This window comes from Triturus cristatus, chromosome 4_1, assembly GCF_964204655.1.
Source record: "Triturus cristatus chromosome 4_1, aTriCri1.1, whole genome shotgun sequence".
Lineage (NCBI taxonomy): Eukaryota > Metazoa > Chordata > Amphibia > Caudata > Salamandridae > Triturus > Triturus cristatus.
The window spans coordinates 127,658,225-127,681,465 of NC_140585.1; the positions used below are offsets into that span (position 1 = coordinate 127,658,225).

Here is a 23,241-nt window from a genome sequence, read left to right on the forward strand (position 1 = left end):
GATACCAGATCCAACCTATTTTACTCCATTTCATCTTGCGCAACATTCATCCAGTTTTATCCATAAAGTTTATCATGCGTTTTTCTTCTCTCATTTATCCACATACGTCTCATCATGCGTTTGGAATGCTTCTCATATTAACGTGTGCCCGTCCAGGCCTCTTCGGAAATATGATCCAAATACAAAAGTAGTTCAGTGCAGCATTTCTTTATTCAAAACCCAATGCATTTCGGGCTAATGTTCAGCCCTTCGTCAGGGGTATCTAAGAATCAACAATTACAAGGATTAACATTGATATTTTATACTTTTTGTAAATCAAAATCACATAAATCGTCATTAAGTCTTGCGCATGTAACATTTTATGCTCAAACCAGCACTTCACATTAAATCAAATTCATTGGATTACATGAATTTATCTAATGTTTGAACCCCATGTTCTACCACCTCAAGTTCCTCTCTTATATAAACACAATAGAGTATCGGGACTAAACCACATGTCATCATCGGTTTTCCCTTCAGAGTTTGTGTCCATCTATTAAAAATCATTTTGGTATACACAAACTAATTCTTGACTCTACTCCGATGTTTATGCTTTCACAACTTCATTCTATCTCCCGAAATTGCTACTTTCCTCCCTTTCTCCCACCGAGTGCATGCTGTTTCAATAAACCCTCATCTATTAAGTAAAGAAGAATGTTGAAGTGAACAAAGCTATTACGCGTTGCACGTTCTGCTTAAATCTAAATCCTAGAATCACATTCAATGCGTACCTGCTTACACCATTTCGTTCGCTCTACTCGGCGTTCACCACCGGCTGATTAGTTTCCCTCGCATAACAGTCACGTAGTCACGACTCGCTTTTAAAACAAGCGTACTCCACCCCCTTCATGTGTTACTAATTAGTTACCTGACGCCCAGAACATTACTCTCAAACTACAATTCCCATATTGCATTTCATCCCCTGGAAATAAAAACAGTGCTGTGATTAAGTTCAAATCTAAACTCATGTACATTTACACAAAATGTTACAAATTTCTGCTTTTGGTACAATTAAAATCAGTGTTTCCTTTCTCGTTGGCTCGATCTTCCAATGCTGCTATGAACTTGTTGTTACATCATATATGTGGTCTTTGGTCAAGAGCCATCCTGCGTCTTTTAACTTGCTTAATCTTCGGGTGCAAACCAACAAAGGGCAATTAAATTATCACTGTTTAAAAATGCGAGAAACACGGAGTGCATACCACCCCCCATGTTGTGTTGTTTTTAAGACAGATTAATAAAAGGCATTGTCCTTTACAATGCCAATACCTTAAACTCTCGCAAATACGAAACATATTACATTACAAATGTGCCCTATAAAGTTTTTCTAAAAAGCGTTAGGCGAGAGCGTGTCTAGCCTGCAACAGCAGGCAGGACATAGCTATTTGAGAATATAGTGCTCGGAGGATGTAATTAAAGCCTACGGAGTAACAAAAAAAGTAACAGGGGGGTTGTCGCCTTGGGAGGTTACAAAATGAGACCAGGCAGTACTAAGGAGGGACTACTAAACCTTATGACAAATGAACAGCCACGGTTTACAGTGGACAATGACACAAGCCAATGAAAAATATGTGTGGAGAGTGGGCGGAGCTTCAAGTCCCTACCTCAATACAGCGTGCTTTGCAGAGCAGGCATGCGCTGCCCAGGCTCAACCTAAAAATGGCACTGTGTTCAAGCAAAATAAAGAAATGTAACTTATTTATAGGCCCAAGAGGCCCCAAATGACCTTGTGAGCTGAAGGTGCCCTGCAGGTGACGACTGTTCATCGTGGATTGGATGTTGTGCCTGGGAGGTCAGCTGGCCCTTCCTGGAAAACTAGCCATTCATTTTATATTAAAATACCATATCATAAGGTTGGCCATGGACATAAAAAAATGTACCTTTTCATTTCATTTGAGGAACTTCAGTCCTGGTCCGACTTGAACAATTGCAGCAGCACTGCTGAGCTTGAGTGGCAAACTCTGAACGGAATATTTCTATTGCCATCCCCTATTAATCAAGAAATTGGTATTTTTTGTAAATAAAAAAGGTGGTTGAGGCCCCAGTGAGATTTGAACTCACGACCCCTGGTTTACAAGACCAGTGCTCTAACCCCTGAGCTATGGAGCCACATGCTGTTTACACTTCTGCAGTAGCTCATACAATGGATGAAGCTCACACACCTCTGGCAAGAATACTATTATTGTTCATTGGGCGGAGAGTCAATAGGAGAGAGGATTGTGCGAGTCCAAGTGAGTCAGAGAAAGAAAACAGGATGTACACTTGGGACTTCTTCAGTGCTTGTTGCAGTCCTGTTTCTTTAGTTGTTGACAAGTATGGCTACAAGCCAACCCTAGCAGCGACGTCGGTAAACAAAGTATACTAATGGAATAGGTGCTCGATACTTGTAATAATTCTTCAGCTTGGGTGGATTATCCCCAATAGTAGACTCGCCCAGTCCTCATGAATATTCAACTCTCTTTTCTTAAGTTTAATAAAGCAATGTCGCCTCCTCTGTACAGGCACAATCCACGTCTTTTATCTTACTTCCTAGTGAACACAAGTTTGTTCTATAAGTTGTGGGTCCCTCTCAGTGGTTCTATGAGTCTCGCTGGAGTACCGCAAAACCTACTGGAGGTCAACACAACAATAAAAGCAGCCATCGAGGTGCCACCAGGAGACACCACTCAAGAGAAGCCCACACCATTTGAAAACAATCTCAAGTGATTTCCAAACCCCCATTACTGGACTGGTTTTCAGCAGAGGACATGCCTATTACATGAACTTAATTTTCTTTCAACAAATAGGGTGATCGGGGACAGATATCCCTTTTAGCACAGGCTAGCCCAGATTAACTAACATTTCTCCAGTATTAGGGTGTCTTTCATAGATTCACATACTTGAAAATTCCCCGTCGTCGAAGTGGGAGTCCCACTTCGACGACGGGGAATATTCAAGTATGTGAATCTATGAAAGACACCAATACTGGAGAACCACAGTTTACAGGTAAGTAACATTTGTTCTTATTCAACTCATCAATGCATGAAAATCTGTTGTGCTGTGCTAGTGAAAATATTCATGTACAGCACTGTAGGAGAGTAGGGTCTGCTATCCTATGGTCACCCCAAATTTTTGCTTTTTGCTTCACTGGTTTTTGACATATTGAGGCTGTGGGCCTGCCAATCAGACCCCCAGCCTGCTGTTCTCTCTACTAAATTAAAACTATGCACCCTAGGTGCATAACCAATTGGAAGTGGATCACCCTGTCAGCCCCTGTACCAGTGTACACTAGGTACCCAGGGCATTGGTGTACCCAAGGCCTGCCAAGGGCTGCAGCATGTATTATGCCACCCCAGGCTTGGCCTAACAATTTGACACAACTGGCTGATCACTCAGCTGGGGTAAGTTGGTGTAATCACCTCTTACTTAGGTGTAGTATACCTATACCTAACCTTAAATGGGACACCTGGTAACCTATAAGTCACTCCTATGGCAGGCCTTAACAATCCTGAAGGCAGAGTGCTTGGTTCCATGTGAGATGGTGCTCTGGCATGAGCTGAGCCTGTCTGCAGTGGTCGGAACAACTTCCTTCTACTGTTTCCAGATATCGTCATACCATATACTCTTAAGTGCATTATGAACCTCGCGGTTAAATGCTATCTTTGGTTTGGCTTTATCAAAACATGTCGAGTAAGGTGTCATACGAATTGGAATACTAACCCCTCGCCAATTCTGGCGACGGGGTTAGCATTCCACCCTTCTAGAGGGACACGACATGTACAGTACCTGAAACCCGGGTAAAATCAGACATAGCCTCAGCTCCACAAAATGGATGCTGCCACCACAGACACAAGTCTGCCCTCCTGCTGCTGGGAGTCCTTCCAGCTTGGGAGGTGTGGACAAAGGGTTTCCTGCCAGGGGAGGTGCGTGCACCACCCCAGACAGGATTTTGTGTATTGGTCAGGTAGGGCTTGAAAGAAACCAGACATGCCTGTGGCTCACAAGGAGCCTCGGGGCATATGCCAGTTCAAACCGGTCCTGGGGCACACCAGTCCCGGGCCTGGGGCGAGCTGGACAAAGGATTGGGGGTGTAACCACCCCCCTTCCTGGTCCCACCCATAGGGAGGGACCTAGCAGGTAGTCCGGCCCCTAGAATCCGAATAAAGGTAGGAGCTGTGTCCTAAGACTTTAGACATCCTGGAATCAACTTGAAATTAAGAAGAAGACGGGAACTTCGACATTCTGCTGCACAGAAGACTGAAGAAAATCTCCCCTGTGGTCAGGGAGTGACCACCTTGCTAACGCAAGCACCATCCAGCGAATCACCGTCTGCTTTGCCGCCGCCTCCCGCCGGAGCCCGAGCCCAGAGACTGACAAGACCTGGACCTCCAGACCTCTCACCGCCCGATCCACAGTCCCTGAAAAGAGGAGACCCGTGGAGGCACCGAGACACGTGGAGCCAGCCATCTTGGAACGACTACGACAAGCTGACCAGTGCAACAACCGAGGCTCCCTCCAAGTTGTGCTTTGGGTCCTGAGAAGCCCAACCCTCGAGCAGCATCTGCACCAAAGGTGAGCCCTCCAGCATCTCCACGATCTGCGTGGGGCCCTTCTGCATTTTGCCACTCGACGCGCCTAACCGGTTGCTGGCCCGCTGGCTAGTGGCCATCTTGGCGACGAAATCTACGACAAACACCGCTGGTCTGGTTGCTCCAGACTGGCCCTTGCTCCCCTCCAAAGGAGCAATCCCTCTGACCTTGCTGGTCAGAACCAACAGCTGATTTCCGAATCCTTCTACAATTGCTTTTGCCAAGGCTTGTTTGCTTCGATCAAGTCGCCGACACCGCCGACAGCGAGAGCCTGCGTGGGACAGCTCGTGAGCCGACTCCTGGACGTCGTCGACCTTCAGGGACCACGTGGCTGCGGAGACAAGCTACCCCTCATCACCTGTTTGCACCCGACATCGCCTGGTACCCACCTGGTGCCACGCTGGTCACTGGCTAGTGACTGTGAACACTGTCCCCTCTGCTTACAGGTCTTCAACATCTCCGATCCACTCTTGGATCCACCGCATCTCTTCCCGACCGACCGCCTGCAGCATCTTTGTCCCAGGCTCAACGGAACAGATAGAAGAAACCCGACGCACTTTGAGGCCTATGCACCCGCTTCCTGTGGGTGAGGTAAAGCTGGTACTCCGGTGCCCATGTGTAGTAATACATCTCTAGTGCCTGTGTTCCAAATCTTAAGTTCCTAGGTCATCCGGAAGATTCCTTTTGCAGTAACTTTGTACTTTTTACGCACCCATTGAAACCTATGGGAGCACGCGTGTGACTATTTGCTCTGCACACGCCACCCGTGGACCTCCTGGTCACTAACTGACGTTAGCTCCTTGTAGGCCCAGCGATTCTAGAGGCCCTAGGCCTTTTCCCTTTTCTGTTCGTGGTACTTATACCACTATTTTAGTATATGGTTCGAGTGGCCACCAGGGCCTATCCATATAACGTGCAACTTCTGTGTATTCTGTGATAATCTTGTTTGACGATTTGTGCTCCTGTGCTCATAAAGAGACTAGGGGTTACTTTGAGAAATAAATACATATATATTTTGAATATATATCTGTGTGGTGTCCTTTCATTGGTATAAAAGGGGGTTACTATTGGTAAAACAGCTTGCTTAACACGCTTCACGAGTTTAGCCTCAAAGACTGCTTAGCCTACGCTACCACTAGGGCAGCTAGTCCGAAAAGGTTGACTTACAACCACACCATAAGGGTTGCTTGGCATGGTACAAGGTGATCACTTTAACTAGTGAGCATCATATACCAGGCCAACTTCTCACATTGGTGAGCAGCGGTGGGATTTGAGCTTGCTGTGTTTTACCATTGTAATCTCTTGGTTACCAATTGAAAGATCACATAGGTACCTGTAGGTACATATAAAACAAGATTAGATATACTTAAGTTCTACTGAACTTAGTTGTTGTAGAGCAAAGGGAGTAGCACACCCTGACTACAACTACTAGATAGGTTTAGTAGGTAAACCCAAGTGTAGGTAGATTGCAACACATCCACCCACACTTAAGAGCAATGGCCGGGGCAGAGGGGTCCACTGTACCCATCTCTGTTGAGAGTGACCCCCAGAGGGCACCATCCAGCTTTGCTACCCTTAATCAGAATGAGCTCAGGCATTTGGCAACTCTTAGAGGCCTTAAACAGCCCAAGAACCCAAACTCTGCTGAGCTCAGAGAGCTCTTACAGAATGATGAGAATCAGAGAGCACTCAAGAAAGCTTCCCAGTTAGCCCCCTTAGGGACAGGAACAGGAGGCCCCCCTTCTAAAGATGCCACTGAAGTACCCCTTCCCAATAGTCACCCCTTAGATGGGATGCCTACCACAGAGGATGAGAGTGAAAAGGATACTGACAGTAGTGAGGATGAAGGGAGAACTAGCCCAGTGCCAAGTATTATACTTGGCCCAGCTAAACCAAGGCTATTGGGGACTGACAGTGGGTTCAACCCACTGGATCTCCCCAGTGGACTTAACACAGGGCTTGGAAGGCAAAGGAATCGCTCAGGTGACTCCAATGCTTCCCATGGCTCTAGAGGCTCTCAAGGTCACTCCAGGAGAAGGATGACCACCCCTCAGAGGAGGGAACATGAGGCCAAGATGCAAGAGGCCCAGCTGAGGATCAGGAAGCAGGAGCTAGAAGTAGCCCTGATGGAAGAGAAACTTAGCAAGGCTAGACAGCATAAAGAGAGTGGGTCTATACCCACTGGTGGCAGCATTGTCCCTAAGGACAAAGATAGGGTTTTCGACAATAGAAACCTGTCTAAGGTTGTGCCCCCCTACAAAAGTGGGGATGACATCCACAAGTGGATAACTGCTCTTGAGAGAGCCTGCAAAGTGCAGCAGGTTCCTGAAGATCAGTGGGCAGCAATCCTCTGGCTCTCCTTTGAAGGAAGAGGCAGAGACAGACTCCTCACTGTTAGAGAAGAGGATGTCAGAAACTACAGAGTCCTGAAGAGTGTTCTAGTTGATGGGTTAGGCTTAACCACTGAGCAGTACAGGTTAATGTTCAGAGACACCCAAAAGACACAGACTCAGGACTGGTCTGAATACATTGAATGTGCCACTAAGGCTTTGGAGGGTTGGTTGCTGGGAAGTAAGGTATCTGATTTTACAGGATTGTATAATTTGATGATGAGAGAACAGATTTTAAATAACTGTCAAAACCAGCAACTGCATCAACACTTGGTTGACTCTGATCTGACCTCTCCCCAAGAATTGGGAAAGAAGGCAGACAAATGGGTCAGAACCAGGGTTAAGCAAAAGAACCAGAACCAGGGCCAAGGGGGTGATCAGAAGAAAACAGACCAAAAGGGTGGAGATCAGAAACCTAAAGACCAGAAGTCTTCAACAGGGCCCCAAACTACTGCTAAGGAGGGTGGGTCCCAACAGTCCAAGAAGAAGAAAGAAGGTCAGAAGAAACCCTGGTGCAATCATTGTAAAAATACAACTCACTGGACTAGTGATTGCAAAAAGGGTGGAGCCCCCAACACTGTTGCCCCTAAGGCACCTGCTCCCAGTACTACTGTTAGCAGTGTTGGTCCCCAGACAAAGGGTGTAGTGGGAATCACTATGGGAACTGAAGGAGATTCTGACTTAGACAGAACCCTGACACAGGCAGTCTTGATCTGTGATGGGGACATTGATTTGTCCCTGACTGTGAGCCCCAGTAACCTGGGCAAGTACAGACAGACTCCTTTAATTAATGACAAAGTGGCTCAAGCCTACAGGGACACATGTGCCAGTGTCACTATGGTGACACCAGGCTTTGTGGATCCTGGACAGTACATACCAGGTGAGAACTACCTGGTGACCAATGCCAGCAATGCCACTACTTCACATAGTGTGGCAGTTGTTAACTTCTCATGGGGAGGGGTAACTGGCCTCAAAAGGGTTGTGGTTAGTGCAGACCTCCCAGTAGAATGTTTGTTGGGCAATGACCTAGAGAGTTCTCTATGGTCAGAAGTGGAGTACAGGACTCATGCAGAGATGTTAGGTATATCATCACATGTCCTTGCTGTGACCAGGTCACAGGCCAAAAAGTGCCTCACTGAACCTCAGGTCTTGGATCCTGGAACAATGGACCAAGCACCTACCAAGAAGAAGAACAGGAGGGTCAAGGCTGTGCCTTCCCCCCTGCCTCAGAGTGATGATCAGCCTTCCCAGGAAGCTGATCTAGAGGACCCTGAAGGAACTGTCCCTGAAGAGCTTGAACCTGATCAGGTTGAGTTTCTGGGGACAGGGGGACCTTCAAGGGCTGACTTGAGGCAGGCTCAGTTATCCTGTCCCTCTCTTGAACCCCTCAGACAGCTGGCTGCTGCTGAGGCTGCTGGGAATGCTCAAGGTACCCATAAAGTGTATTGGGATGAAGGGCTCCTTTATTCAGAGGCTAGAGACCCCAAGCCTGGTGCAACCAGGAGGTTGGTTATACCTCTGCAATTTAGGGGCTTCCTTCTTACCTTGGCCCATGATATTCCTTTAGCAGGACACCTAGGCCAGAACAAGACCTGGGACAGACTTGTCCCTCACTTTCACTGGCCTCATATGAATGAAGATACAAAGGAGTTTTGTCGCTCCTGTGTTACCTGCCAAGCCAGTGGCAAATCAGGTGGCACAACAAAGGCCCCCCTGATACCACTACCTGTGGTGGGGGTTCCCTTTGAAAGAGTGGGAATAGACATAGTGGGTCCCATGGATCCTCCCACTGCATCTGGGCACAGATTTATACTGGTGGTAGTGGATCATGCCACCAGGTATCCAGAGGCAATTCCCCTTAGGACCACTACAGCACCTGTTGTGGCCAGGGCCCTGCTGGGAGTATTCTCCAGAGTGGGGTTTCCTAAGGAGGTAGTATCTGACAGAGGTACCAACTTTATGTCAGGATACTTGACAGCTATGTGGAAGGAATGTGGTGTCAACTACAAGTTCACCACCCCTTATCACCCACAATGCAATGGGCTTGTTGAGAGATTCAACAAGACCCTAAAGGGTATGATCAAAGGATTACCTGAAAAGCTCAGGCGAAGATGGGATATCCTTCTACCCTGCCTTCTGTTTGCTTACAGAGAGGTCCCACAAAAAGGAGTTGGCTACAGCCCCTTTGAATTGTTGTTTGGGCACCCTGTGAGAGGCCCACTGTGTTTGGTGAAGGAAGGCTGGGAGTTACCTCTCAAAAAGCCTAAGCTAGACATAGTGGACTATGTACTTGGTCTCCGCTCCAGGATGGCTGAGTATATGGAGAAGGCATCTAAAAACCTTGAGGCAAGCCAGGCCTTACAGAAAGCTTGGCATGACCAAAAGGCTGTCTTGGTTGAGTATCAGCCAGGACAGAAGGTATGGGTGTTGGAGCCAGTGGCCCCAGCAGCACTCCAAGACAAATGGTCTGGACCCCATACAATCCTGGAAAAGAAGGGAGAGGTCACCTACTTGGTGGACCTAGGAACTCCCAGGAGTCCCCACAGGGTACTCCATGTTAACAGGCTTAAAGCATATGTTGACAGGGCAGACATGGGCTTGCTCATGGCTACAGATGAGGGACAGGAGGAAGAGAGTGACCCTCTCCCAGACCTGTTGTCTCAGAACCCTGAAGATGGCTCAGTTGAAGGAGTGACCCTTGGAGGCAACCTCACTGCCCATCAGCAGACTGAATGTAGACAGGTTCTACAATCATTTTCACATATGTTTTCCTTGATACCTAGTCAAACTGACTGGTGTACCCATGTTGTGGACACTGGTGACAGTCTGCCTGTAAAGAACAAACTTTACAGACAACCTGACCACGTCAGGGACTGTATAAAGGCTGAGGTACATAAAATGCTGGAATTAGGTGTCATTGAACCCTCAGAGAGCCCCTGGGCTAGCCCAGTGGTTCTGGTCCCCAAACCTCACACCAAAGATGGCAAGAGAGAGATGAGGTTCTGTGTGGATTACAGAGGACTCAATGCTGTCACCAGGACAGATGCACACCCTATTCCAAGGGCAGATGAGCTCATAGACAAACTAGCTTCTGCAAAGTTTTTGAGCACATTTGACTTAACAGCTGGCTATTGGCAAATCAGATTAGCTGAGGAGTCTAAGGCCAAAACAGCATTCTCAACCCCAGGTGGGCATTATCAGTTTGTGGTGATGCCCTTTGGTCTGAAGAATGCACCTGCCACCTTCCAAAGGCTGGTGAACCAAGTCCTTACTGGGTTGGATGACTTTTGTGCAGCATATCTTGATGACATTGCTGTCTTTAGCTCCACCTGGGAGGATCACCTGATCCACCTGAAGAAGGCTCTTGAGGCCCTGCAGAGGGCAGGCCTCACTATCAAGGCTACTAAGTGCCAGATAGGGCAGAGTAGGGTTGTATATTTGGGCCACCTTGTAGGTGGAGGCCAAGTTCAACCACTGGAGAGTAAGATACAATCCATCAAGGACTGGTCCCCTCCAACCACCCAGACTCAAGTTCGAGCTTTCTTGGGCTTGACTGGGTATTACAGGAAGTTTGTTAAGAACTATGGGTCCATTGTGACTCCTCTTAATGATCTGACATCCAAGAAGATGCCCAAAAAGGTTCAGTGGACAGTAAGCTGTCAAAAGGCATTTGATGACCTGAAGGAGGCCATGTGCTCTGCACCTATCCTGAAAAGTCCTGACTACTCCAAAGAGTTTATTGTCCAAACAGATGCTTCTGAGTTGGGTGTGGGAGCTGTGCTGTCACAACTTAATGTAGATGGTCAAGACCAACCCATTGCTTTTATTAGCAGAAGGTTGACCCCCAGAGAGAAGAATTGGTCAGCTATTGAGAGGGAGGCCTTTGCTGTGGTGTGGGCCCTGAAGAAGCTGAGGCCATACTTGTTTGGCACTCACTTCAAGATTCAGACCGACCATAAGCCCCTCTTGTGGCTAAATCAGATGAAGGGTGAAAACCCCAAACTGCTTAGGTGGTCCATTTCCCTACAGGGGATGGACTTTACAGTGGAGCACCGGCCAGGTACTGACCATGGGAATGCAGATGGTCTCTCCAGGTACTTCCACTTAGGACATGAAGACGAGCCTGGTCAAGGCTAGTTTAATGTCCCAGCGTTTGGGGGGGGGTTGTGTAGGAGAGTAGGGTCTGCTATCCTATGGTCACCCCAAATTTTTGCTTTTTGCTTCACTGGTTTTTGACATATTGAGGCTGTGGGCCTGCCAATCAGACCCCCAGCCTGCTGTTCTCTCTACTAAATTAAAACTATGCACCCTAGGTGCATAACCAATTGGAAGTGGATCACCCTGTCAGCCCCTGTACCAGTGTACACTAGGTACCCAGGGCATTGGTGTACCCAAGGCCTGCCAAGGGCTGCAGCATGTATTATGCCACCCCAGGCTTGGCCTAACAATTTGACACAACTGGCTGATCACTCAGCTGGGGTAAGTTGGTGTAATCACCTCTTACTTAGGTGTAGTATACCTATACCTAACCTTAAATGGGACACCTGGTAACCTATAAGTCACTCCTATGGCAGGCCTTAACAATCCTGAAGGCAGAGTGCTTGGTTCCATGTGAGATGGTGCTCTGGCATGAGCTGAGCCTGTCTGCAGTGGTCGGAACAACTTCCTTCTACTGTTTCCAGATATCGTCATACCATATACTCTTAAGTGCATTATGAACCTCGCGGTTAAATGCTATCTTTGGTTTGGCTTTATCAAAACATGTCGAGTAAGGTGTCATACGAATTGGAATACTAACCCCTCGCCAATTCTGGCGACGGGGTTAGCATTCCACCCTTCTAGAGGGACACGACATGTACAGTACCTGAAACCCGGGTAAAATCAGACATAGCCTCAGCTCCACAAAATGGATGCTGCCACCACAGACACAAGTCTGCCCTCCTGCTGCTGGGAGTCCTTCCAGCTTGGGAGGTGTGGACAAAGGGTTTCCTGCCAGGGGAGGTGCGTGCACCACCCCAGACAGGATTTTGTGTATTGGTCAGGTAGGGCTTGAAAGAAACCAGACATGCCTGTGGCTCACAAGGAGCCTCGGGGCATATGCCAGTTCAAACCGGTCCTGGGGCACACCAGTCCCGGGCCTGGGGCGAGCTGGACAAAGGATTGGGGGTGTAACCACCCCCCTTCCTGGTCCCACCCATAGGGAGGGACCTAGCAGGTAGTCCGGCCCCTAGAATCCGAATAAAGGTAGGAGCTGTGTCCTAAGACTTTAGACATCCTGGAATCAACTTGAAATTAAGAAGAAGACGGGAACTTCGACATTCTGCTGCACAGAAGACTGAAGAAAATCTCCCCTGTGGTCAGGGAGTGACCACCTTGCTAACGCAAGCACCATCCAGCGAATCACCGTCTGCTTTGCCGCCGCCTCCCGCCGGAGCCCGAGCCCAGAGACTGACAAGACCTGGACCTCCAGACCTCTCACCGCCCGATCCACAGTCCCTGAAAAGAGGAGACCCGTGGAGGCACCGAGACACGTGGAGCCAGCCATCTTGGAACGACTACGACAAGCTGACCAGTGCAACAACCGAGGCTCCCTCCAAGTTGTGCTTTGGGTCCTGAGAAGCCCAACCCTCGAGCAGCATCTGCACCAAAGGTGAGCCCTCCAGCATCTCCACGATCTGCGTGGGGCCCTTCTGCATTTTGCCACTCGACGCGCCTAACCGGTTGCTGGCCCGCTGGCTAGTGGCCATCTTGGCGACGAAATCTACGACAAACACCGCTGGTCTGGTTGCTCCAGACTGGCCCTTGCTCCCCTCCAAAGGAGCAATCCCTCTGACCTTGCTGGTCAGAACCAACAGCTGATTTCCGAATCCTTCTACAATTGCTTTTGCCAAGGCTTGTTTGCTTCGATCAAGTCGCCGACACCGCCGACAGCGAGAGCCTGCGTGGGACAGCTCGTGAGCCGACTCCTGGACGTCGTCGACCTTCAGGGACCACGTGGCTGCGGAGACAAGCTACCCCTCATCACCTGTTTGCACCCGACATCGCCTGGTACCCACCTGGTGCCACGCTGGTCACTGGCTAGTGACTGTGAACACTGTCCCCTCTGCTTACAGGTCTTCAACATCTCCGATCCACTCTTGGATCCACCGCATCTCTTCCCGACCGACCGCCTGCAGCATCTTTGTCCCAGGCTCAACGGAACAGATAGAAGAAACCCGACGCACTTTGAGGCCTATGCACCCGCTTCCTGTGGGTGAGGTAAAGCTGGTACTCCGGTGCCCATGTGTAGTAATACATCTCTAGTGCCTGTGTTCCAAATCTTAAGTTCCTAGGTCATCCGGAAGATTCCTTTTGCAGTAACTTTGTACTTTTTACGCACCCATTGAAACCTATGGGAGCACGCGTGTGACTATTTGCTCTGCACACGCCACCCGTGGACCTCCTGGTCACTAACTGACGTTAGCTCCTTGTAGGCCCAGCGATTCTAGAGGCCCTAGGCCTTTTCCCTTTTCTGTTCGTGGTACTTATACCACTATTTTAGTATATGGTTCGAGTGGCCACCAGGGCCTATCCATATAACGTGCAACTTCTGTGTATTCTGTGATAATCTTGTTTGACGATTTGTGCTCCTGTGCTCATAAAGAGACTAGGGGTTACTTTGAGAAATAAATACATATATATTTTGAATATATATCTGTGTGGTGTCCTTTCATTGGTATAAAAGGGGGTTACTATTGGTAAAACAGCTTGCTTAACACGCTTCACGAGTTTAGCCTCAAAGACTGCTTAGCCTACGCTACCACTAGGGCAGCTAGTCCGAAAAGGTTGACTTACAACCACACCATAAGGGTTGCTTGGCATGGTACAAGGTGATCACTTTAACTAGTGAGCATCATATACCAGGCCAACTTCTCACAAGCACCATGTGTAAAAAGCGTCTGGAGACGATGATGTACCACCGCACTGGCATTACTATTTCATGCAAAGGCAGGTCACAGTGTTTTCAAAGATCTGGTTTTGAATTAAACTGTATATATGATTGCATTATTTCTCCCTTGTTATGCCCTCTTCAATCAGATTATTGTGGGACTAGAATTCTGGGACTTCAGCACTGTATATGCGTCGACTTGAAATGCAAAACAGAATTTGTGTGCAAAAGTTACTCAGTGCTGCCGTTTGCACGGTGCAAGCATCAGTACAAATCTGAGCCCTTTGTTTGTGAGGGGTTGTTAAAGACACAATATGCTTGCTATGTTATGTTATGTTTTTTTCTACAAGGCAGCTCACCAAGCGCTTGTCCTCTTGGTGTTTCGAGGTGTCATGGGTAGATGGAGAGTTGCAGTAATGGGGTAACCCTATAGAGGGAATTGACATTTTGACCCTCCACCTAACTTTTACCCCAGGGGCGACCGGGGGCAGAACGCTGGTGGTGCCAATCTGAACCTTGCCTGGTGTTGGCCTGAAACCCCGAAGACTGGATCTGTAAGTCATAACCATATCTGAAAAACTGCATTCTTCTTTCCCCCGTCGGTTAACATTACACAGCCTGAATATTGCACTGTCTACTTTTTAAAGTGAAAAGTACTTATAAAAAACATACTTACCGTTTTACGTAATTCTTGGTCTCAAAATAAATCTTGAAAGAAGAGTATTTTTATAAAATTGGTGTTGCTCTCCTTTTTGAGTTGTGTCCTTTATTTATTTATTTATTGTTTTTTAGTTTTAAAAACCTTTTTAACCATGTTGGCAATAAATGCGAACGACGTTATCAATGACACTTTGCGCACATCCCAGACAGGTATGCAATTACAAAGGTACAATAGTATTTTATTACTCCGCACCACATGAGCAGCAGAACCTGAATGGGTGAATAAGAAGACATACCCACAAGGACAGGGAGTAGCCGTGCCGGACCCTTACCTCCCGGCACACGCCACCCGACCCAGTCTATCATGAATCCATTATAATAGCAGTGTTTGTCATATGTGTTTAATAAGGAAACACATGCAGAAAGGTGTATGGGCAGCCGGATAGCCCAGCGCTCTAAGGGTTTGGGGGTCCCTCTCTCTGTTCAGCAGGGGTCCCCGCAGTGGTGTCTGATTGTCAAAGATACACGCTAAATGGTTCCCAGATGAGATTTCGGCGGCATCAGTTCCCAATAGTTATCTAGTTGCTCATGACAGTATGTGGCATCCCTGAGCCAATCCTGCACCTGAGGAGCCCGGAGTCGTCCCCTGTTCATCGCGACCCTGCGCTTCGCAAGCAGAAACATCAGCGCGACAAGCCTGCGGACCGCACGGTCCACCTCCTCCACATAACCCAGCAGTCCCAGCAGTGGGGAAGGGCTTAATGGTGCGTCGATCATGGTCCTGATGGTCTGGAATACCTCCCCACAATATCTGGCGATGGCTGGGCAGTCCCATACCAAGGGGCAGATTTATGAGCCCCTTACGCCACTTATGCGTCACTTTTCCCATGTTAAAAGTGACGCAAAAGTGGCGCAAGGGGCTCATAAATCTGCCCCCAAGTGCGCAAAATCCGCCGCAGGCGAACAACACCTCCTGCAGCGAGAGTCTGTGGTGAGCCCCATGTGGTGTGCCAGTACAGGCGTTCTATAGATGTGATGTAAACATGTTAAATGGATGAGACGCAACCTGTAGTTGGGCGATAGAGATTCCAGCTGGCCACAACAGAATGCCCTCTGTTTATCTGTAAGAGGCGATTGAAGATCTGTATCCTATGCTTCGCGGTTAGGTGTGAGCGCTGCAGGCGCTGACTGTTGCATACGATTGTATAATGAAGTGATTTATGTCTGTGCACTGTTGATAGTGTAAAGCTATTCCAGTGCTGGGAGGACCTGTGGGGGATTTGGGAATGTTTCAAACGACGCTCTACAGGTCACGCGCAGTTGATAGTATAATAAAATGTCAGAGTTGGGCGTCATTTATTAATCACTGTGTGCATAACAAATGTCTTACACTCCTCTGTGTTAGGCATAAGGCTGCTCGACCACACTACCACAAATAGGGCACTTTGGGGTTACATTGAGCCCTATACACTTCTAGGGGAATCTCTGGACTCTGCATTATATAATCACGTAGTGTTATACCATATACAAAGCCAGCTTCCTACACCAATAATTAAACTTTTTCTACATTGACAGGAACTGCCACGATGGTGGTTCCTGCTAATGGATAGAGATATCCCCTGGGCTGTGAACATCTCTAAATTTGGTAGGCGTAGTAAAGGCAGTTACCTCCTCCACCATCTGTCTTTACTCCATCTGCTAAATCCTAAGTGGCTCAGTGAGCAAAAAATAATGGCCTGGAATGCTAAACAGTGGGATTACCAGTAGTCAGACTATTTGCAAGCGCTCCTCTCAACACCTTTTGGGTGTTTGGCTGCCAGTAGTATGCTTCAAAGAGTACTCCTCTGGGTGCAGAGTTGATACTTTTTTGGTAAACTGGTCAATAATTGACATAGTTTTATTTAGGAAGAAGTTGCGCAACGCAGCACAGCAAGCAAAGGTGCGTTGTTGCTTCACCTGAAGAGAGCAGAGCTGAGCCATGTCTTCACAGGAATGGTGCAGTTCTGCTCTGGCTCTCAGTGCGCTGCTGCACTTCAGGCTGCCTAGTGCCAACCAGTACTTAATTTGTAAAAACATAACGGCCAGGGCTCTATTCAGGAGGCCACTGCAGCTGGCACTATACATCGCCCCTGCCATGCTGCCAATGATAGTTACAACACCACTACTAACATCACACTCCTTCAAGTGTGACAGTTCAGGCTGTTCCGGGGCCCCAAAAACTATAAGAATAGCTTTGGCAGCAAGTAATATACATTTTTATTGGATATTCAGGGCCACTGCAATTATGCAGCAAGAGAGGGCCAAATTATGTGGCAGGGTTGAGGAAATTATGCGGCAGGAAATGGCAAATCATGCAGTGTAATGCGGTACATTTTTAAATAGCATTACTTCATTATTTACTACTTTTTACACTTGTTAACCCTGTTTTGGGCATTGGGTGCACCTCATTAGTACAAGTGTAACACCCAAAAATAGCAATAAGCAACAGAAAGGTGACCGTTCAACCTTTGCAAACGGCTTTCCTCTGCACTGCAACACGTGTTGCTGAGTTTGTAGTAACTTTTTAACCATTTGAGCTAGGAACAATTCTTTTTTTGCAAAAATCTGCAGATTATGGATTATGTGGCAAATGCTGAAAATCAATAATTATGTGAAAATCACCACAGCCGCACAATCACAATCACCACAGACGCACAATCACATAATTCCAGTGGTCCTGTGTATATTGAATTAATAGTTGATTGTTGTTGTGGTCATCTCTCAATCAGACGGACAGGGCCAGCTTGTGGCAGACTGTTGGCAGACAGTTGCAATTGCGGGTGTTGACAGTTAAGTGCCAGTGCCGAGCACTAGAAACCAAAGCTCAAATTAAACACTGGCACCAACGCAGGCACCTTCCACCATAGTGCAAGGGTATCTGCCTGACAGTCAGGATAGGTTATGTGCTGGAAGGGGTACCGCCCTGCAACTATCCTTGGAGATTTGTTTACTCTTTGTATGTGTACAGCAGAATGCAGCACACACGCAAAGAGGAAGTAACAAGGAGAAATACAGATATTTCTTCTCGCTACGCAAGCCGCAGGGGGTGCACCATTTTGGCCTAAGGCTATGTCTTTAACTTTTTGTAAATATGGGTTGACATTAAAATCCATGGTTGGATACACGAGAATTACCATGCACCACCCATGGAATGCCGACCTGGTGCAAAGTAAGGCATGGCATAGCGATGTGCTGCGTTCTGTTGCTTTTTCTAATAAAGCCATGCAAATTAACCAACTGTGTGGCTTTGTAAATCCCAAAAAGGATTTTGCATTGAGGCCGCATCAATAAAGTAATGTGATCTGATGCAAACTTTTTGTAAAACAGGGCCTAAATATATTTACATTCCTAATCCAGAAAAAAAAGACCTCACAGTAAAATCAGGGTGATATGAAAAACTGACACAGAACTAAACAGACCTGACTGAGGGTCCAGGCCCAACTCTCAAGCTAAGAACGTATTTTTGGAGAGGGGGTATCATACTCCAAACACCCCCTTGAACCCACTCCTCTGTCTTGTGTTCTTGTGCTGCTGTGTTTAGTATTTGTGATCCCACTGTCACTCTGTCATCTTGGTTTTCTTGTCCACCATTGTTGTAGCTGGGATTCCTTTCTCCAAAGCCCACTTCCTCTTGGTCTCAAAGACTGAAATGGTTGGCTACTGTACAGTTTGGCACAGGCCCCAGACCTTTATATATATCTGTGAACTACCATTAGAATATATAAACAAGCATTTGCAATGCAATAGGTCTCGCATTTACGAGAGTTCGAGCTACTGGCATGGTAAATGACAATTTTTTAATCAAAGGAGGGACACGGAGCCAAGTTTATAAGGTCCTGCTCATAGGCACCAAGGAGAGTACTATGTAAGAATTGAGCAGTTCCTGAATAGTTAAGACTATGAAGGGGGGAAGAACAGGTCTTTCTTCAAAATGCCCTCACACACCCCAAAGGATGTCATGCTTCATCATTTGGGCATTTGCCCCTCGTCAAGCCGGCGCTGCAATGCCTGACGGGCTCCCGAAACCGGGGCTCTTTATCGGGGATCTTTTGAAGAAGCCGTGGGGTGTGTGTGGGTGTGAGGGCTGGGTAGTGCACAAAGTATGAGGTGAGTAAAATAGGTATAGAGCCGTCCTATTTAATTCAAGTGTTTATTGTTGAGGTAGCTCTAGCCTAGTTTAAAAACTATATAGAAGCCTTTATTTAGGAGTAATGTTCCTTAAGGGTTAGTGAGTAGTAGAAGTGGTCAACATGTTTCGTGCCCTAGCTGCCCCATAAGGGGTCAATGGCACTTCGTCAGGACCAATGTGAAGTTGTGTGGTGAGTGCACTACCGTCTAGCACTATAGAGTCAAGTTGCTAGAAACTGTAGGGGGTATACTAAAGAACTGGTTCTGAGGTATAAAGACCCCTCGTAACCTAGTCCCAGCTGACGGGGATTAAACCAGAGCACCTTGGTTGCTCCGATAGAAGTGTAGGCGGGCAACTTGCAATCGTCCTACCCTCGCTCTGGGCCCCGTGAAATGATAAATGACAATGCCTTTTATTCATGTGTTGTTTTTAAAACAGATTAATAAAAGGCATTGTCATTTACAATGCCAATAGCTTAAACTCTTGCAAATACGAAACATATTACATTACAAATGTGCCCTATAAAATGTTTCTAAAAAGCATTAGGCGAGAGCGTGTCTAGCCTGCAACAGCAGGCAGGACAAAGCTATTTGAGAATATAGTGCTCGAAGGATGAATTTAAAGCCTACGGAGTAACAAAAAAAGTAACAGGGGGGATGTCGCCTTGGGAGGTTACAAAATGAGACCAGGCGGTACTAAAGAGGAACTACTAAACCTTATGACAAATGAACAGCCACGGTTTGCAGTGGACAATGACACAAGCCAATGAAAAATATGTGTGGAGAGTGGCGGAGCTTCAAGTCCCTACCTGAATATAGCGTGCCTTGCAGAGCATGCATGCGCTGCCCAGGCTCAACCTAAAAATGTCACTGTGTTCAATCAAAATAAAGAAATGTAACTTATTTATAAGCCCTAGAGGCCCAAAATGACCTTGTGCCCTGCAGGTGACGGCTGTTTGTCATGGATGTAGCGATGGGGAGGTCAGCCGGCCCTTCCTGGAAAACTAGCCATTCATTTTTTATTAACATACCATATCATAAGGTCGGTCATGGACATAACAATTTACCTTTTCATTTCATTTGAGGAACTTCAGTCCTGGTCCAACGTGAACAATTGCAGCAGCACTGCTGAGCTTGAGTGGTAAACTCTGAACGGAATATTTCTATCGCCATCCCCTATTAAACAAGAAATTGGTATTTTATGTAATTAAAAAAGGTGGGAGAGGCCCCAGTGAGATTTGAACTCACGACCCCTGGTTTACAAGACCAGTGCTCTAACCCCTGAGCTATGGAGCCTCACGCTGTTTACATTTCTGCAGTAGCTCATTCAATGGATGAAGCTCACACACCTCTGGTTCATTGGGCGGAGAGTCAATAGGAGAGAGGATTGTGCGAGTCCGGGTGAGTCGGAGAAAGAAAACAGGATCTACAGGATGTTGAACTGCTGTGTCTAGAGACTGCCCCATTTCACTGCACAGTGTGAGTCACTCACAAGAAACACCCTGATCTGTGCTGTGCACACTGTCTCCTGCCACAAGTCTTCTTCCAATTTGAGACCATCCGCTTCCCACTTTGCCCTGGTGCTCTGGAGGGGGTCTGCAGTGTTATTTATCAGTTTCGTATAGGTCATGGAGAATGCTTTCTCTGGTAGGTATCCATCAAGCAGTCTGTCCTGAAGGGGTGAGGATTCCGGGGGAGGTAGGAACCTTTAGTTAGGTGAGTCTGTAGTGCGTGGCAGACTTGGAGGTAACAAAAGAATTCTGGGTTAGTGAGCTTGTGTTTCTGTTGCAGGGAGGCGAATGTCACCACGTCACCCATCACCCACATGTCTCCGGTTTTCGACATCCCGATGAGATCCCATTTATCGAACCCTTTCGACTTCCACAGATCCCCTAGTGTCTCTGAGACCCAGAGGGGTGTTGCTAGCGTCAATTTCCGCTCCGATCCCAGGCTTTAAGGTGCTGCGTGCCAGACCTGTACCGAATGTCTAGTCAGCCCAGTTAGGGGGAACTGCTTGGGTCTAGAATAAAGGGCTCTGTTGTAGTTCCCTCCTGGGAGGAGCCACCAGTCCATGGCATAGCCCGGGTCGTCGATGCGGCAATAAGTACCGTGATTAATGGCAAATATTAATGGAATATTTCTATCGCCATCCCCTAATTAACAAGAAATTGGTATTTTATGTAATTAAAAAAGGTGGTAGAGGCCCCAGTGAGATTTGAACTCACGACCCCTGGTTTACAAGACCAGTGCTCTAACCCCTGAGCTATGGAGCCTCTTGCTGTTCACTCTTCTGCAGTAGCTTAAACAATGGATGAAGCTCACACATCTCTGGCAAGAATACTATTATTGTTCATTGGGCGGAGAGTCAATAGGAGAGAGGATTGTGCGAGTCCGGGTGAGTCAGAGAAAGAAAACAGGATCTACAGGATGTTGAACTGCTGTGTCTAGAGACTGCCCCATCTCACTGCACAGTGTGAGTCACTCACAAGAAACAGCCTGATCTGTGCTGTGCACACTGGCAGCCGACCCCCCCCCCCCCCCAGCTGCTGTTCTTTAATATGCACATTTAGGAGCATTAAAGGTGCAGGCAGAAGAAAGTGCAAGGCACAGCTGCATATAAAGCAGAGTTTTTTAAAAACAATTCTTTTTATTAAACAACATGAATCAGCGTGGCAATTTACAGGCAAGAGGAATTCATTCAATAATACAGTGGTAATCACATTAGCAATAGGAACAGAGCAATGGGGTAGTTTGGGTTACAGCATTTACGGTGAGGGCAAGTCATCAGCAAGGGAATCACGTGGAGGGCTACAGATATCTCCCCGGTAGGCGTTCCATGCACCCCAGAATAGAGACCACTTTTTGGGGCAGCCCCTCACCAAATATACTGTATTTTCTTGGAACATACACCAGTCCATGTTTTTCATCCAGTCTGCTATGGTGGGTGGGCTTGCGGCTTCCCACAGCTGAGCGATGTTTCTTTTTGCTACCACGAGGCCTAGTGTGACCCAGATCTTACCCTTACTGCTCAAGTCTGTGGGTTCCCCATACATTCAAAAGACATCTCTTCACTTCTGGGCGGATGACAATTTCCAACACTTTACGAAGAACATCATGTATTTGCCGCCAGTACACCTGAATGCGATCACATTCCCACAATATATGGATAAATGTGCTCTCATGGCCACACTGTCATCTGCAATCCCCCCCTGCTGCCCTCCCCATGCGGACCAGGCAAGGTCCAGTGATGTACACCCTGTGCAGTATTTTGAGCTGGACGAGCCTCAGTCTGGCCGAGATTGCAACTTCCCTTGGGGAGGCAAGTGTCTCCTGCCACTCGTCTTCTTCCAATTTGAGACCATCCGCTTCCCACTTTGCCCTGGTGCTCTGGAGGGGGTCTGCAGTGTTATTTATCAGTTTCGTATAGGTCATGGAGAATGCTTTCTCTGGTAGGTATCCATCAAGCAGTCTGTCCTGAAGGGGTGAGGATTCCGGGGGAGGTAGGAACCTTTAGTTAGGTGAGTCTGTAGTGCGTGGCAGACTTGGAGGTAACAAAAGAATTCTGGGTTAGTGAGCTCGTGTTTCTGTTGCAGGGAGGCGAATGTCACCACGTCACCCATCACCCACATGTCTCCGATTTTCGACATCCCGAAGAGATCCCATTTATCGAACCCTTTCGACTTCCACAGATCCCCTAGTGTCTCTGAGACCCAGAGGGGTGTTGCTAGCGTCAATTTCCGCTCCGATCCCAGGCTTTAAGGTGCTGCGTGCCTGACCTGTACCGAGTGTCTAGTCAGCCCAGTTAGGGGGAACTGCTTGGGTCTAGAATAAAGGGCTCTGTTGTAGTTCCCTCCTGGGAGGAGCCACCAGTCCATGGCATAGCCCGGGTCGTCGATGCGGCAATAAGTACCGTGATCAATGGCCGCAAGGTTAGCCGCCCAGTAGTATTTCTTAAGGTCAAGGAGACTGATCCCCCCCATCACACCAGTTAACGGTGAGTTTGGTCAGTGCTATACAAGGATTCCCTCCCCACCGCAAGTCCCTCTGCAGGCCCTCTATTTCCCTGAAGTAACGCGTAGGTACAGGGTCAGGATAGTTTTGTAGTACATAAAGGAAACAAGGCAGGGACATCATCTTAAAAAGCGCTGCCCTGTTCAGCAGTGAGAGAGGGAGCACCTTCCAGCTTATTATATCTCGCTTTAGTCTTTGTAGTGGTGGGAGCAGGTTACAGTGGTAGCGGAGTTTTTGGTCCGACGTGACGAACATCCCCAGATATTTAAAGCCTACCGTGGTAATTTGTATAGGGCAGCCCTGAGGTGGAGCGGCCGGGTCCCCGCTGAGGACATATAGAAGAGATTTACTCCAATTGATGGAAGATCCAGAGTATGTGCCAAAGCTTGCAGAAATGGCAAGCACCGCGACCAACGACGCTTTTGGGGAGGCTAAGAACAGAAGAATATCGTCCGCATACAATGAGATGCAGTCTTCC

At 47.6% G+C, this 23,241-nt stretch overlaps 3 non-coding genes across 3 annotated transcripts; all 3 read right to left on the reverse strand.

Annotated features, from left to right (window-relative positions):
- Nucleotides 1-2,075: 2,075 nt before the first annotated feature.
- TRNAT-UGU (transfer RNA threonine (anticodon UGU)) lies at nucleotides 2,076-2,148 on the reverse strand. The gene has a single exon. It is a non-coding gene; the product is annotated as a tRNA-Thr (tRNA).
- A 17,827-nt stretch (nucleotides 2,149-19,975) lies between these two features.
- TRNAT-UGU (transfer RNA threonine (anticodon UGU)) lies at nucleotides 19,976-20,048 on the reverse strand. Its single transcript has one exon. It is a non-coding gene; the product is annotated as a tRNA-Thr (tRNA).
- Nucleotides 20,049-20,952: 904 nt separating this feature from the next.
- Nucleotides 20,953-21,025, reverse strand: TRNAT-UGU (transfer RNA threonine (anticodon UGU)). Its single transcript has one exon. It is a non-coding gene; the product is annotated as a tRNA-Thr (tRNA).
- Nucleotides 21,026-23,241: the final 2,216 nt, after the last annotated feature.